The sequence below is a fragment of the Callorhinus ursinus genome, unplaced genomic scaffold, assembly GCF_003265705.2.
Source record: "Callorhinus ursinus isolate GAN/ISIS: 27379988/994484 unplaced genomic scaffold, GSC_fseal_2.0 scaffold12, whole genome shotgun sequence".
Taxonomy (NCBI): Eukaryota; Metazoa; Chordata; class Mammalia; order Carnivora; family Otariidae; genus Callorhinus; species Callorhinus ursinus.
Genome location: NW_027397074.1, coordinates 47,154,823 through 47,169,086, shown reverse-complemented (window position 1 = coordinate 47,169,086; position 14,264 = coordinate 47,154,823). Strand labels below are relative to the sequence as shown.

The following is a 14,264-nucleotide window of genomic DNA, read 5'->3' as shown; positions in this document are numbered from 1 at the left end:
GGTGGATAAAAGTGATTTCTTCCCCCTGAATGGGGCTTTCAAGTTTATTTTTGAAATACACAGCAGTGCTGGCATCAGAAATTAAGGTTGATTTTTTTTTTTTTACCAGCCTGCCTCCTTCTCCCCTCTTTCCTCCCTGTTACCCTAGTTTTATGTCTTTCACTTTTCTTTCCATTATAGAAGGCTCTCACACGCTCCACATGGCTGGCAGAACACAGAAACCTCGATGTTTCTTCTCCCATAAACAACTCCGACAACCCTTGGCATCCATGAAAAATGTACTCTCTTTTGCATCCAGGTGATGTGTGTAATCGCTCAGTAAAAAACCGTTTCATTGTGTGAAGCTTCTCAGTGTAGACTGAATTATAGATGAGCTCGGAAAAGCAGTGATGAATAGGCGTTTGGATTTCTTTATGTAATGTGACTGATGCAGTGGCCGGGGCAAGAACTGCAAAGCAAATGCTCTTCTTATTTCTACTAAAGGTTTGGTTACTGCATTGTGAGGTTTTACATAAAATAAAACCCACTCAGGTAGAGAGAAGTTAACTTCCACGAACCTGCAGTTCTTTGCACGTGACTTTGGTGGGAAAGGGGAGGGCGACTGGCTTTCTTGGGCTGTGTGTTCTCATTTTGGAGTGTCTCTGGTGGAGTCCACCCTTTCACCTGCAGTCTTCTTGTAGCTCTTCCTTCCAGTTGAGTCCAGGTTCACTGTCCTCTTCAATGAACAGCTAAAGAGGCATTCTCCTGAAAAGAACATCTCATTTGCTTGCCAATTCTTGCCAGTTCTTCTCTTGGCATTCAGTGTTCTTTAATAGAGAAAATGTATTGATGGCCATGAACTTCATTTGCTCTGCTAGTTGTGTTATGTATCAATATCTGGGTTCCAGAAAAAAAGATTAAATTATGTTTGTTAAGGTTTGGGACTTATTTTTGGTGCCTTGTAACACTTGGTGCAGTAAGGAAAATGTGGCAGGTATAAATATACCAACCCTTCAGCAATTGAAGCTAGAAATCCATTGGCATTGGTTATTCATTTATTTGTCTCCTTAAGACAACTGTGTGTTATTCTGGCACCATTCTTTCTTCCAAAGAAGGTAAGTGATTTCAATGACAATGTTAGAGGGTAGATATTCTCTAAAGCAATTGTCCTTAACTGTGGTGGTCACATCAGTTGTGGGATTTGTTGTACATAAATTATCATAAGCAAAGTACTAACATGTGGGAACAGTTTATTTATCAGGAAGTAAATTAGAGCAGAATCAAGGTTACCCGTGTAATAACGTCACTTGTTTTCTATATGCTTTTTGGATTGCAAAGAAATGAGTCATCGCTAGATTTTAAATAATGCTGATAGGAATATATCACTTATGTGTTTTCTTGTGCCCCCACCCCCGCATTTCACATTTCACTCGAGTGAAAAAAACGTGAGAATTGCTGACTTCCCAATGTTAGTGACTCTGGGAAATCTTGGACGAATGGTGTTATACCTGCACATTTTTAAATTTCAGGGATGCATCAATGATAGGTGCTCTCAGTCCCTGAGGTAACTCCTTTTACTAAGCTGTACAGTCTTACTTACCTCTACTGAGGTTAAAATATTGGGCTCATCTTTCTTTTTTTTAAATTTTTATTAATTTTTTTGTCAGAGAGAGAGAGAGTGCACAAGCAGGGGGAGTGGCAGGCAGAGGGAGAAGCAGGCTCCCTGTGGAGCAGGGAGCCTGATGCAGGGCTTGATCCCAGGACCCTGAGATCATGACCTGAGCTGAAGGCAGACGCTTAACTGACTGAGCCACCCAGGCGCCCTTGGGTTTGTCTTTCTGACTCTGAAAGTCAGAGCCGCTTAGCCCCTGTAATGCGCGCGCGTGTGTGTGTGTGTGTGTGTGTGTGTGTGTGTGTGTGTGCATGTGAACATGTTTATGCACTCCTGAACACACAATTAAGGCATTTGGGTATGTGATTGTTAACATCTTGTCTTTCTCAGTTATGGAGGGTCTTGTTTGCTGAGGAGGAGCACATGGTTCTCATCAGTTTGCATTGTCTGTCCTCATAGCTCCTCTGTAGGACTGTTACCAGTGAGCAACACAGTGGCAACTTTGCTTTACTCCCTTCTCTTCCTCCTCCATCCCATTTGGAAAGCATTAGGAATCCTGGGCCATGAAATATGGTCATCAGCTTTAATTATCAAATAAGATCCAAACTGCAATGACAGTAAGCCCATTGTGCCAGATTATCAGGAAGTCTAGTCTTTTTCTTGGGGGTTTGTCTCCCTAACTGTATCGAGGGACTCCAGGCTTACTGACACTGGTTACAGACGCAGCCCTTAGCCTGTTCTGCCTCCTGCCACCTGCCAGGGCAATGGGGTCTCACGCTGAGGGTGGACTATCTGACCTCAGTGAGGTTCTAAGTCTGTGTCCAGTCCAGATCTCCTCTTTCTTGTGATGCCTCCTCTGGCTGGCTTCTCATGTCCTTTCCTGACACCTGGCCTCAGTGAGCACCACCACAGTTTCTCACATGTATTTTAATGATGTTGCTCCTCAAAAGGAAGGAGTTAGTTGTTTCATATCACTTTCCCTAGAAATCTCTTCTAGCTCTCTGCAAGTATGTGGTGACAGTTACATACAAGCCACTCCCAGGACAAAGAATGCGTACTTGTTTTTTTTTCTTTTTTTTAACTTAATTTTATATGTTATGTTAGTCACCATACATTACATCATTAGTTTTTGAGTAGTGTTCCATGATTCATTGTTTGCGTATAACAGCCAATGCTCTATTCACTACGTGCCCTCTTTAATACCTATCACCAGGCTAACCCATCCCCCAAGCCCCTCCCCTCTAGAACCCTCAGTTTGTTTCTCAGAGTCCATAGTCTCTCATGGTTCATCTCCCTCCTCTGATTTCTCCCCCTTCATTTTCCCCTTCCTACTATCTTCTCTCTCTCTCTTTTTTTTAACATATATTATATTATTTGTTTCAGAGGTACAGATCGGTGATTCAACAGTCTTGCACAATTCACAGCGCTCACCATAGCACATACCCTTCCCAATGTCTATCACCCAGCCACCCCATCCCTACCACTCCCCATCACTCCAGCCACCCTCAGTTTATTTCCTGAAATTAAGAATTCCTCATATCAGTGAGATCATATGATACATGACTTCTCTGATTGACTTATTTCACATAGCATAATACCCTCTAGTTCCATCCACATGGTTGGAAATGGCAAGGTTTTTTTTGATGGCTGCATAATATTCCATTGTGTGTGTGTGTGTGTGTATATATATATATATATATACCACATCTTCTTTATCCATTCCATCTGTTGATGGACATCTTGGCTCTTTCCACAGTTTGGCTATTGTGGACATTGCTGCTATAAACATCGGGGTGCACGTACCCCTTCGGATCCCTACATTTGTATCTTTGGGTAAATACCCAGTAGTGCAATTGCTGGGTTGTAGGGTAGCTCTATTTTCAACTTTTTGAGGAACCTCCATACTGTTTTCCAGAGTGGTTGCACCAGCTTGCATTCCCACCAACAGTGTAGGAGGGTTCCCCTTTCTCTGCATCCCGCCAACATCTGTCGTTTCCTGACTTGTTACATTTAGCCATTCTGACTGGTGTGAGGTGGTATCTCACTGAGGTTTTGATTTGGATTTCCCTGATGCTGAGTGATGTTGAGCACTTTTTCATGTGTCTGTTGGCCATTTGGATGTCTTCTTTGGAAAAATGTCTGTTCATGTCGTCTGCCCATTTCTTGATGGATTATTTGTTCTTTTGGTGTTGAGTTTTTTAAGTTCTTTATAGAGTTTGGATACTAGCCCTTTATCTGATATGTCATTTGCAAATATCTTCTCCCATTCTTTTGGTTGTCTTTTGGTTTTGTTGACTGTTTCCTTTGCTGTGCAAAAGCTTTTTATCTTGATGAAGTCCTAATAGTTCATTTTTGCCCTTGCTTCCCTTGCGTTTGGCAATGTTTCTAGGAAGAAGTTGCTGTGACTGAGGTCGAAGAGGTTGCTGCCTGTGTTCTCTAGGATTTTGATGGACTTCTGTCTCACATTTAGGTCTTTCATCCATTTTGAGTTTATTTTTGTGTGTGGTGTAAGGAAATGGTCCAGTTTCATTCTTCTGCATGTGGCTGTCCAATTTTCCCAACACCATTTGTTGAAGAGACTGTTTTTTTCCACTGGACATTCTTTACTGCTTTGTGGAAGATGAGTTGACCATAGAGTTGAGGGTCCATTTCTGGGCTCTCTATTCTGTTCCACTGATCTATGTGTCTGTTTTTGTGCCAGTACCATACTGTCGTGATGATTATGACTTTGTAATAGAGCTTGAAGTCTGGAATTGTGATGCCACCAGCTTTTCTTTTCTTTTTTAACATTCCTCTGGCTATTCGGGGTCTCTTCTGGTTCCATACAAATTTTAGGATTATTTGTTCCATTTCTTTGAAAAAAGTGGATGGTATTTTGATAGGGATTTCATTAAATGTGTAGATCGCTCTAGGTAGCATTGACATCTTCACAATATTTGTTTTTCCAGTCCATGAGCATGGAACATTTTTCCATTTCTTTGTGTCTCCCTCAGTTTCTTTCATGAGTATTTTATAGTTTTCTGAGTAAGATTGTTTGCCTCTTTGGTTAGATTTATTCCTAGGTATCTTATGGTTTTGGGTGCAATTGTAAATGGGATCGACTCCTTAATTTCTCTTTCTTCTGTCTTGTTGGTGTATAGAAATGCCACTGATTTCTGTGCATTGATTTTATATCCTGCCACTTTACTGAATTCCTGTATGAGTTCTAGCAGTTTTGGGGTGGAGTCTTTTGGGTTTTCCACATAAAGTATCATATCATCTGCAAAGAGTGAGAGTTTGACTTGTTCTTTGCCAATTCGGATGCCTTTGATTTCTTTTTGTTGTCTGATTGCTGTGGCTAGGACTTCTAATACTATGTTGAATAACAGTGGTGAGAGTGGACATCCCTGTCGCATTCCTGACCTTAGGGGAAAGCTTTCAGTTTTTTCTCATTGAGATTGATATTTGCTGTGGGTTTTTCATAGTTGGCTTTTATGATATTGAGGTATGTACCCTCTATCCCTACACTCTGAAGACTTTTGATCAAGAAAGGATGCTGTACTTTGTCAAATGCTTTTTCTGCATCTATTGAGAGGATCATATGATACTTGTTCTTTCTTTTATTAATGTATTGTATCACATTGGTTGATTTGCGGATGTTGAAACAACTTTTTAGCCCAGGAATAAATTCCACTTGGTCGTGGTGAATAATCCTTTTAATACACTGTTGGATCTTATTGGCTAATATTTTGGTGAGAATTTTTGCATCCATGTTCATCAGGGATATTGGTCTTTAATTCTCCTTTTTGATGGGGTCTTTGTCTGATTTTGGGATCAAGGTAATGCTGGCCTCATAAAACAAGTTTGGAAGTTTTCCTTCCATTTCTATTTTTTGGAACAGTTTCAGAAGAATAGGTATTAATTCTTCTTTAAATGTTTGGTAGAATTCCCCTGGGAAGCCATCTGGCTCTGGGCTCTTGTTTGGAGATATTTGATTAAACTGCTTCAATTTCCTTAGTGGTTATAGGTCTGTTCAGGTTTTCTCTTTCTTCCTGTTTCAGTTTTGGTAGTTGATATATCTCTAGGAATGCATCCATTTTTCCAGATTATCTAATTTGCTGGCATATAGTTCCTCATAATATATTCTTATAATTGTTTGTATGTCTTTGGTGTTGGTTGTGATCTCTCCTCTTTCATTCATGATTTTGTTGATTTGGGTCATTTCTCTTTTCTTTTTGATAAGTCTGTCCAGGGGTTTATCAATCTTGTTAATTCTTTCAAAGAACCAGCTCCTAGTTTCGTTGATCTGTTCTAATGTTCTTTTGGTTTCTAGTTCATTGATTTCTGCTCGGATCTTTATTATTTCTCTTCTCCTGCTGGGTTTAGGCTTTATTTGCTGTTCTTTCTTCAGCTCCTTTAGGTGTAGGGTTAGGTTGTGTATTTGAGACCTTTCTTGTTTCTTGAGAAAGGCTTGTATTGCTATATACTTTCCTCTCAGGACTGCCTTTGCTGTATCCCAAAGGGTTTGAACAGTTGTGTTTTCATTTTCATTGGTTTCCATGAATTTTTTTAATTCTTCTTTAATTTGCTGGTTGACCCATTCATTCTTTAGTAGGATGCTCTTTAGCTCCATGTATTTGAGCTCTTTCCGACGTTCCTCTTGTGATTGAGTTCTAGTTTCATTGTGGTCTGAAAATATGCAGGGAATGATCCCAGTCTTTTGGTACTGGTTGAGACCTGATTTGTGACCTAAGATGTGATCTATTCTGGAGAATGTTCCATGGGCACTAGAGAAGAATGTATATTCTGTTGCTTGGGATGGAATGTTCTAAATATATCTGTGAAGTTCATTTGGTCCAGTGTGTCATTTAAAGTCTTTATTTCCTTGTTGATCTTTTGCTTAGATGATCTGTCCATTTCAGTGAGGGGGGTGTTAAAGTCCCCCACTATTATTGTATTGTTGTCAATGTGTTTCTTCGCTTTTGTTATTAATTGGCTTGTATAATTGTCTGCTCCCATGTTCGGGGCATAGATATTTATAATTGTTAGATCTTTTTGTTGGAGAGACCCTTTAAGTAGGATATAGTGTCCTTCCTCATCTCTTATTATAGTCTTTGGTTTAAAATCTAATTTGTCTGATATAAGGATTGCCACCCCAGCTTTCTTTTGGTGTCCATTAGCATGGTAAATGGTTTTCCACTCCCTCACTTTCAATCTGGGTATCTTTGGGTCTAAAATGAATCTCTTGCAGACAGCATATCGATGGGTCTTGTTTTTTTTATCCAATCTGTTAGCCGGTGTCTTTTGATTGGGGCATTTAGCCCATTTACATTCAGGGTAACGAAAGATATGAATTTAGTGTTGTTGTATTGCCTGTAAGGTGACTGTTACTGTATATTGTCTGTGTTCCTTTCTGGTCTATGTTACTTTTAGTCTCTCTCTTTGCTTAGAGGACCCCTTTCAATATTTCTTGTAGGGCTGGTTTGTGTTTGCAAATTAGTTTAGTTTTTGTTTGTACTGGAAGCTTTTTATCTCTCCTTCTATTTTCAATGACAGCCTAGCTGGATATAGTATTCTTGACTGCATATTTTTCTCATTTATTGCTCTTAATATATCATGGCAGTCCTTTCTGGCTTGCCAGGTCTCTGTTGATAGGTCTGTTGCCAATCTAATATTTATACCATTGTAGGTTACAGACCTCTTCTCCCGAGCTGCTTTCAGGATTTTCTCTTTGTCTCTGAGACTTGTAAGTTTTACTATTAGATATTGGGGTGTTGACATATTTTTATTAATTTTGAGGGGGGGTTCTCTGTGCCTCCTCCTGGATTTGATGCCTGTTTCCTTCCCCACATTAGGGAAGTTCTCTGCTATAATTTGCTCCAATATACCTTCTGCCCCTCTCTCTCTTTTTCTGGGATCCCAATTATTCTAATATTGTTTCATCTTATGGTATCACTTACCTCTCAAATTCTTCCCTCGTGATCCAATAGTTGCTTATCTTTTTCTCAGCTTCTTTATTCTCCATCATTTGGTCTTCTATATCACTAATTCTCTCTTCTGCCTCATTTATCCTAGTAGTTAGAGCCTCCGTTTTTGATTGCACCTCATTAATAGCCTTTTGGATTTCGACTTGGTTAGATTTTAGTTCTTTTATTTCTCCAGAAAGGATTTCTCTGGTATCTTCCATGCTTTTTACAAGCCCAGCTAGTATCTTTATAATCGTCATTCTGAACTCTAGTTCTGACATCTTCCTAATGTCCATATTGATTAGGTCCCTTGGCAGTCGGTGCTGCCTCTTGTTCTTTTTCTTTGAGGTGCGTTTTTCTGTCTTGTCATTTTGTCCAGAGAAGAGCAGATGAATGAGAGAACAAAATGCTAACAGGGTAACAACGACTCCAGAAAAGTATACCCTAAACAAATCAGAAGAGACCTGAAACCGGAGGAAAAGAAAGGGAAAGAAAGAAAAAAAGAGAAAGAAAAAAAAAAGAATATGATCAAATATCATCAGGCTGGTGAATAGATCAGTGTCACACACTAGATTTTGGGCATATTTTGGTCTGTTAGAAGAAACTGCCTCCCAAAATTTTAAAGAAAGAAAACCTTATATATGTACAAAAATCAGGGTAAATATGATGAAGGGATGGAATATGACTGTAAAGATGAAAAGTATAAAAGATTTTATAACTAATTAATAAGATTCGAAGTTGGTTGAATAAAGAAAGAAGAAAAAGAAAGGGAGAGAATGTGATCTGGCAGGAGACTAGAACAAAGCCATACACTAGAGATTTAGGGTATATTTTGGTCTGTTAGAAGAAACTGTATCCCAAAATTTTAAGGAGAGAACAACTTTATTATATACCAAAAATAAGGTTAACTACAATGAAGGGATAGAATATGACTCTAAAAATGAAAAATAAAAAAGATTTTTATAAAAGGGATCGATAAGATGTTGGTTGAAAAAGGGAAAAAGAAAAATTAAAAAAAAATAGAAAAAGAGCAAAAAGAAAATTAAAAAAATTAATTTTGAAAGTCTAAAGAATCAGGGGGAAAAAAGCCATGAATTCTATGTGCTGTATTCCCCTAGCGCTGGAGTTCTGCCGTTCTCATTGATCGTAAACTGTGTCTTGGCTGGCTGTTCTTGCTGACCTGGGGGAAGGGCCTGTTGCAGGGGTTCCCAAATGTCTTTGCTGGAGGCAGAATTGCCCCGCCCTTGTCAGTCCCGGCTAAGTCATCTGCTCAAGTTTGCTATCGGGAGGTTTTGTTCCCTGCAGGCTTTCGGTACAGCTTTGGAGGACGAGAGTGAAAATGGCGGCCTCCCAATCTCCACCCCGGAGAATCCGAGAACTCAGGGCCCCGCTCCTCAGTGCACCCCCAGAGAAAAGCAATCACTCCCATCTCCCTGGTCTCCGGCCACACTCCATGCTCACCCGGCCTGTGACCGAGCGTTTCTATCTCTGGCACCCAACTCGGTGTGGAGTCTCCAAACCCAGCAGATTCCTGCAGTGCGCTCCCGTACTGCTCCTCCCAGGGGAGGAAGGGGAGTCTCCCCGGCTCTGCTGCTTGTTTGGTCCCTGTTGGAGGAGCAGTGGCCCGACTGTGCCGCAGATCCCGGTTTATGGCAACCCCGAGCTGAGAGCCCACGCCTCGGCTCCGTCTCTGCAGCCCCGGCTTCCTGGATCCGATACCTGGGAGCTCTGCCGCACTCAGGCACCCCTGGTCTTTCTGTGACCCCCAGGGTCCTGAGACCACACTGTCCTGAGAGGATTCCACCCCCCGCTTAGCCACTGGAACGATGTCCCTCAGCAGAGCAGACTTCTGAAAGTTCTGATTTTGTGCTCCGCTGCTCTATCACTTGCCAGAAGCGGCCGACGGAGGCCCCTCTCCCACCGTCTATCCTCCTGAATATTACCTCGGATTCACTTCTCTGCACATCCTACCTTCCAGAAAGTGGTCACTGTTCTGTTCAGAGCGTTGCTGCTGTTCTTTTCTTTGATCTCCTCTTGAGTTTGTAGGTGTTCAGAATGGTTTGATACTTATCTAGCTGAATTCCTGGGACCAGACGAAATTTAGGTCTCCTGGGGTGCCTGGGTGGCTCAGTCATTAAGCGTCTGCCTTTGGCTCAGGTCATGATCCCAGGGTCCTGGGATCGAGCCCCGCATCAGGCTCCATGCTCCGCAGGAAGCCTGCTTCTCCCTCTCACTCCCACTGCTTGTGTTCCCTCTCTCACTGTGTCTCTCTCTGTCAAATAAATAAATAAATAAATCTTTAAAAAAAAAAAAAGAAATTTAGGTCTCCTACTCCTCTGCCATCTTTCAAATGCATACTTGTTTTATATTTGCATAATATTTCCATTCAAGTAATTCCTTCTAGATCAAAGAGACAGCCTGCTCTAAAGGTAAATTCTATTCTCTATTTCCAAAGGTAAGAAGTGTTTATAAATTTATAAATGGTAGGTGTTTTTCAAAAAAGCTTCAAAAGTTTATATGTTTCAGTCTCCCCCAGGCTCCCTGTTACAACAACAATAACAATAGGATTCTTATATTGCCAGGCATGACCCTAACAACCCAAAGATGATGCCCATTTTAGAAATGGAGAAACTGGCCCAGAAAGGTAGATCCCATAGTTCTGATTGAGTTCAAACACAAACTAACAAGGACAATTGCTTGCCAATTGGTGGTCATCAATGGCAGAAGCAAGGGGTAGCTTGAGTAGACTTTAGGTCCCACTTAGGCTTTAGGAGCCCTTGGAGTCCCACCCCAAATAAATGTATCATCTATAAACTCACATAAAAAGCATGCTTGTGGGGTGCCTGGCTGGCTCAATCAGAAGAGCATGCAACTCTTGATCCTGGGGTCGTTGGCTAGAGCCCCACGTTGGGCATAGAGATTACTAAATAAATAAATAAATAAATAAATAAATAAACTTCTTAAAAAAAAAAGCATGCTTGTGATGTAAATGCAGCTTCAGGACAGCTCCTCTTCCAACCAAACTGCCACTAGAGGCTAACACTCTCTGTGTCAGTTAGCGATAATGCAAGCGGGCATAGCAGAAACTGAGAATTTGAAACACAGATTTAGAAATAACAATTTTAGCAAATGAGAGGCACTGCCTCATTCCCCCAAGGCTTATAAGTCAATGGTTGAGGTGTGTGCAAATGCTATCTCAATTCCAAACGCATTCATTGGCAGCCTCCCTGCCAGTCCTCCTCTTTGCTGGGCAGTGGTGATGAGGCAAATGTTCCATGTCTCAGAGCAGACAGTTCAGCAGGGTCTCGAGACAGAGAGACCAGTGCAGGAAGGGAAGGGGCTCCTCATTATTGTCCAGGTTCAAATCCCAGCCACTATTGCTTGGAAGCTAACACAGTTTTGTGTGGTTGTACTATGGACTTTAGTCTTTACTCCTCATGAAAGGGATATTCTAAGCTACTCAGATAGAAAATTCAACTCCTGAAAGTGGCTGTACTGGGCTTTTGTCTCGACTCAGTTACCAAGGCAAATTACATCATCTCTTTGAACCTCCATTCTCTTAGCTGTCACATCAGAGGGTAGACCAGGGCAGTGTGTCTCAAACATGGGCGTGCATCACAGTCACTTGGAGGATTATGTAAACAGATTGTTTGGCTCCCCCGCAGGTCTGGGTGGGGTCCTAGAATGTGCCTTTCTAACAAGGTGGTGCTGTGCTGCTGGTCCAGGGACCATGCTTAGAGAATCACTGGACCAGATGATATGAATATTCCTTGAAACTCTGAAATATTTTGCTGTGTTAATTGGAGCAGGTCAGTGATCTCATCTGGCCTCAGTTTCTTCATCTTTGAAATAGGGATAAAGGTGCCCACTTCCCAGGATTGGTGGGAGGGTTTAAAGGAGGTAATATAAACGAAAGACAAGCACAGTATCTGGCATCCAGAATATGCTCTGGAGGTGCTAATCTCTTTCTACTCAGCTCTCACTGGAAACCTTTTATGCCTTTGAGCGTATACACATAGAGTAAATAGGATCAGAGACATCATGGGCCCTGAAAGTTTGCTAAGCTTCTGGCATGAAAAATCTGCTTTTAAGACTTGAGACTTTTGGAAAGAAGAAGGTGGGAACCATAACTTAAAAAAAAAAGCTTCATTGTCCAGAAAGTAGACACTCCTGGGAATTGTACCCCCAGGTGCCTGTTTTCCTTCTTCCTCATGACCTGTCTCTTTGAGCTTGTTGTTCTGCTCAGGTTTTTCTTAAAAGAGATGAGAGAGGAAACTGAACCGGAGCTTGAGGAAGACAGACAAGCCCCGCCAGTCTGATTAGTGACAGGACTCCGAGGGCCCAGAGAACAGGAAAGAGTTGACTCCTGTCAGCCTTTTCTCTCCCCAGCCTCTGGTGTGCACATTGGCAAAGGTGAGACCCAGTCCAGGTTGCACTGGGAGGCAAAGAAACCAATGTTTATTGAATATGTGCTATGGCCAGGAACTGGACATTCATTGCTCATTTAATCTCTCCAAACCAGGGCAAGATGAGTATTGCAATCCCAGTTGTACAGGTCAGGAAACTGAGGTTCAGAGAGATCAAACAGCCACTCAGCAGGTGGCAGAGCTAGGAATTTCAGCCCAGTCCACCTGGCTCCAAAGCTATGACTTCTCTACATTGGCTTCTGTGTTCCTCATTGGTGAATGAGACAGTGTGATTGGTTCTATTAATTTGGGTGTGGTGGTTGGGCTATATAGTTTGATGCTTCTCCTGTGAGACCTACCCTGTTCTTTTGCACTAAATCCTTTTTCTAGTCCAGATTTATGTTTTTAATCCACCCATGCTGTTGGATAGGACCCCTTTAAAGTCAGCGCTTCTCAAACTTTATGAATTCCTTCAGGGATTCTATTAAATGCAGATCTGGATTCAGTAAGTCTGGTTTGCAGCCTGGGAATCTGCACTTCAAACAAACTCTCAAGTGATGTGAGGGTCCGAGGACCACCCTCTGCGTAGAAGGGCCTGGACTTCGGAATGCCACAGATAGGAGTTTGCAAATGCTCTTGTGACCCATGTGATTTGAGTCTCAGTTTCCTCGTTTTACAAATGGAAACTGAATTAACAACACAGGCCTTGGGGACTATTGCTAGGATTAAGAGGGCTAATGAATGTGACAGCCATTAATTCCTTCTCTCCCAGTTTTCAAAACCCTGTTTAGCGATGGATTGATCCTCCAAACCTTGACCCCTTCTTATGTGACTGGGTTGTGCAATGAACCCCAGGCTGGGAACAGGAGCCCTGTGGGTGCTTTCTGAGCAAGGCTGTCCTGGCCTGACCTTCTTAGATGCTAGCGGAAATTCTGAAGCCATCCAGTGCATGGGCCATCTCGGTTGCTTCCCTTGAGCCGTGTGACTCTCAACATGGGTTGAGTTACCAAGTTTTGATAATTTTGCATTTGGAAGAATAGCATGTTTGGTCCCCAGAGAATCACTGGGGGTTTGATGAGCTTCTCTTCCCACTTAGAATGGACTTATTTGGGCTTTGGCAAAAGTGTTCCTGATTCTATACATAGCTTACTAAGAATATGTTGTAGAGAGTAGAACTGCATTGAGCCAACGCCCTCAGCTATGGATGAGATTAAGGCCTTGTCAGATCCCATTTAACGGACTATGTTTTCCATGCAGAATTAAATCATTGAACTCATCCTCATTTTGGTTTTTGGCAGTCATTTTTCCCCTAGGGGCTACTGCCAAGAAGCCAGTTTTTGACTTGATTACTTTCAGGAAATGTGCAATCTGGCTGCTGATATGGCATGGCGTGGGGTGGCGGCCCCTGCAGCTTCGGACCCCACCCCAGGATGAGTCATGGGTTAAAATTCCCAATTAGCTTCATGGGAAGTCTGGTCACACATCTTTCTCTATCACCGTATGTTGGTCACCCACTGGGACTTTTGGGGACACCTACTTCCCTGACTTAGTGCTGCCTCCCTGGAGTTGACATTTTTCCCTTCTGGTCTTTGCTAATCCCAATTGTAGAGTCTTCCTCAAGTTTGTTAAGGGGAAAAACAAAAGAACGAATTTGGAGGGCTTTTCTTTTCTTTTTTCTTTCTTTCTTTCTTTCTTTTTTTTAACTCAGAGGCGTTTCTATTGCAAAGTTGGCTTCCCATTAGGGAAATATTTAGGCTTCTTTTTTGTAAGTAAGTTTTTATGGACAGATTTTTTTAGTGTTGGAAACTGACAAAGCATGGAGCATGCAGACACTATTCCTCTTGCGTTCTTCCTGGTCCTTCCATGGTATTCTGGGAAAGAGGGGATCTATCTTTGTGGTGGCCATCTCCAACCACAGGGAGTGTACTTGGCCCAAAGTCCCAGCTTCTGTGTGAGAAAATTTGTTTTGGTGATGGCTGAGGCTGTATTTTCCAAGGGTACTTTCAGCCAGTGACTGAGAGCATCAGAGATGCTAAGACTGGCCATTCCTGGGAGACATGGGACTTCTCTGATGGTGACATTGGCTTGAGGACTTCATGATGGCCTTGCTGAACTTTTTTTGGAACTGTACTGTGGTCTAAGATATTTCCATTCAACCTTCCTTCCTTCTCTCCTTCACTGGGAATCAGACCTGCATCCCAAGTCTCCTAGCCTCCCTGGCTTCTTCATTTTCTCTTACAGATGTTCCCCCTGATATATTTCTTGCAAGTCTAATCCTGCCTTGCTATCTGCTTCTCAGAAGACCTGGGCTGACACGGTCCC

The 14,264-nt window shown here is 42.0% G+C and overlaps 1 protein-coding gene across 7 annotated transcripts in view; it reads left to right on the top strand.

Moving 5' to 3' along the window:
- Window positions 1-14,264, top strand: part of PDE1C (phosphodiesterase 1C) — a 648,442-nt gene that overhangs the window by 219,829 nt on the left and 414,349 nt on the right. The gene's annotated exons all lie outside the window — the stretch shown is intronic.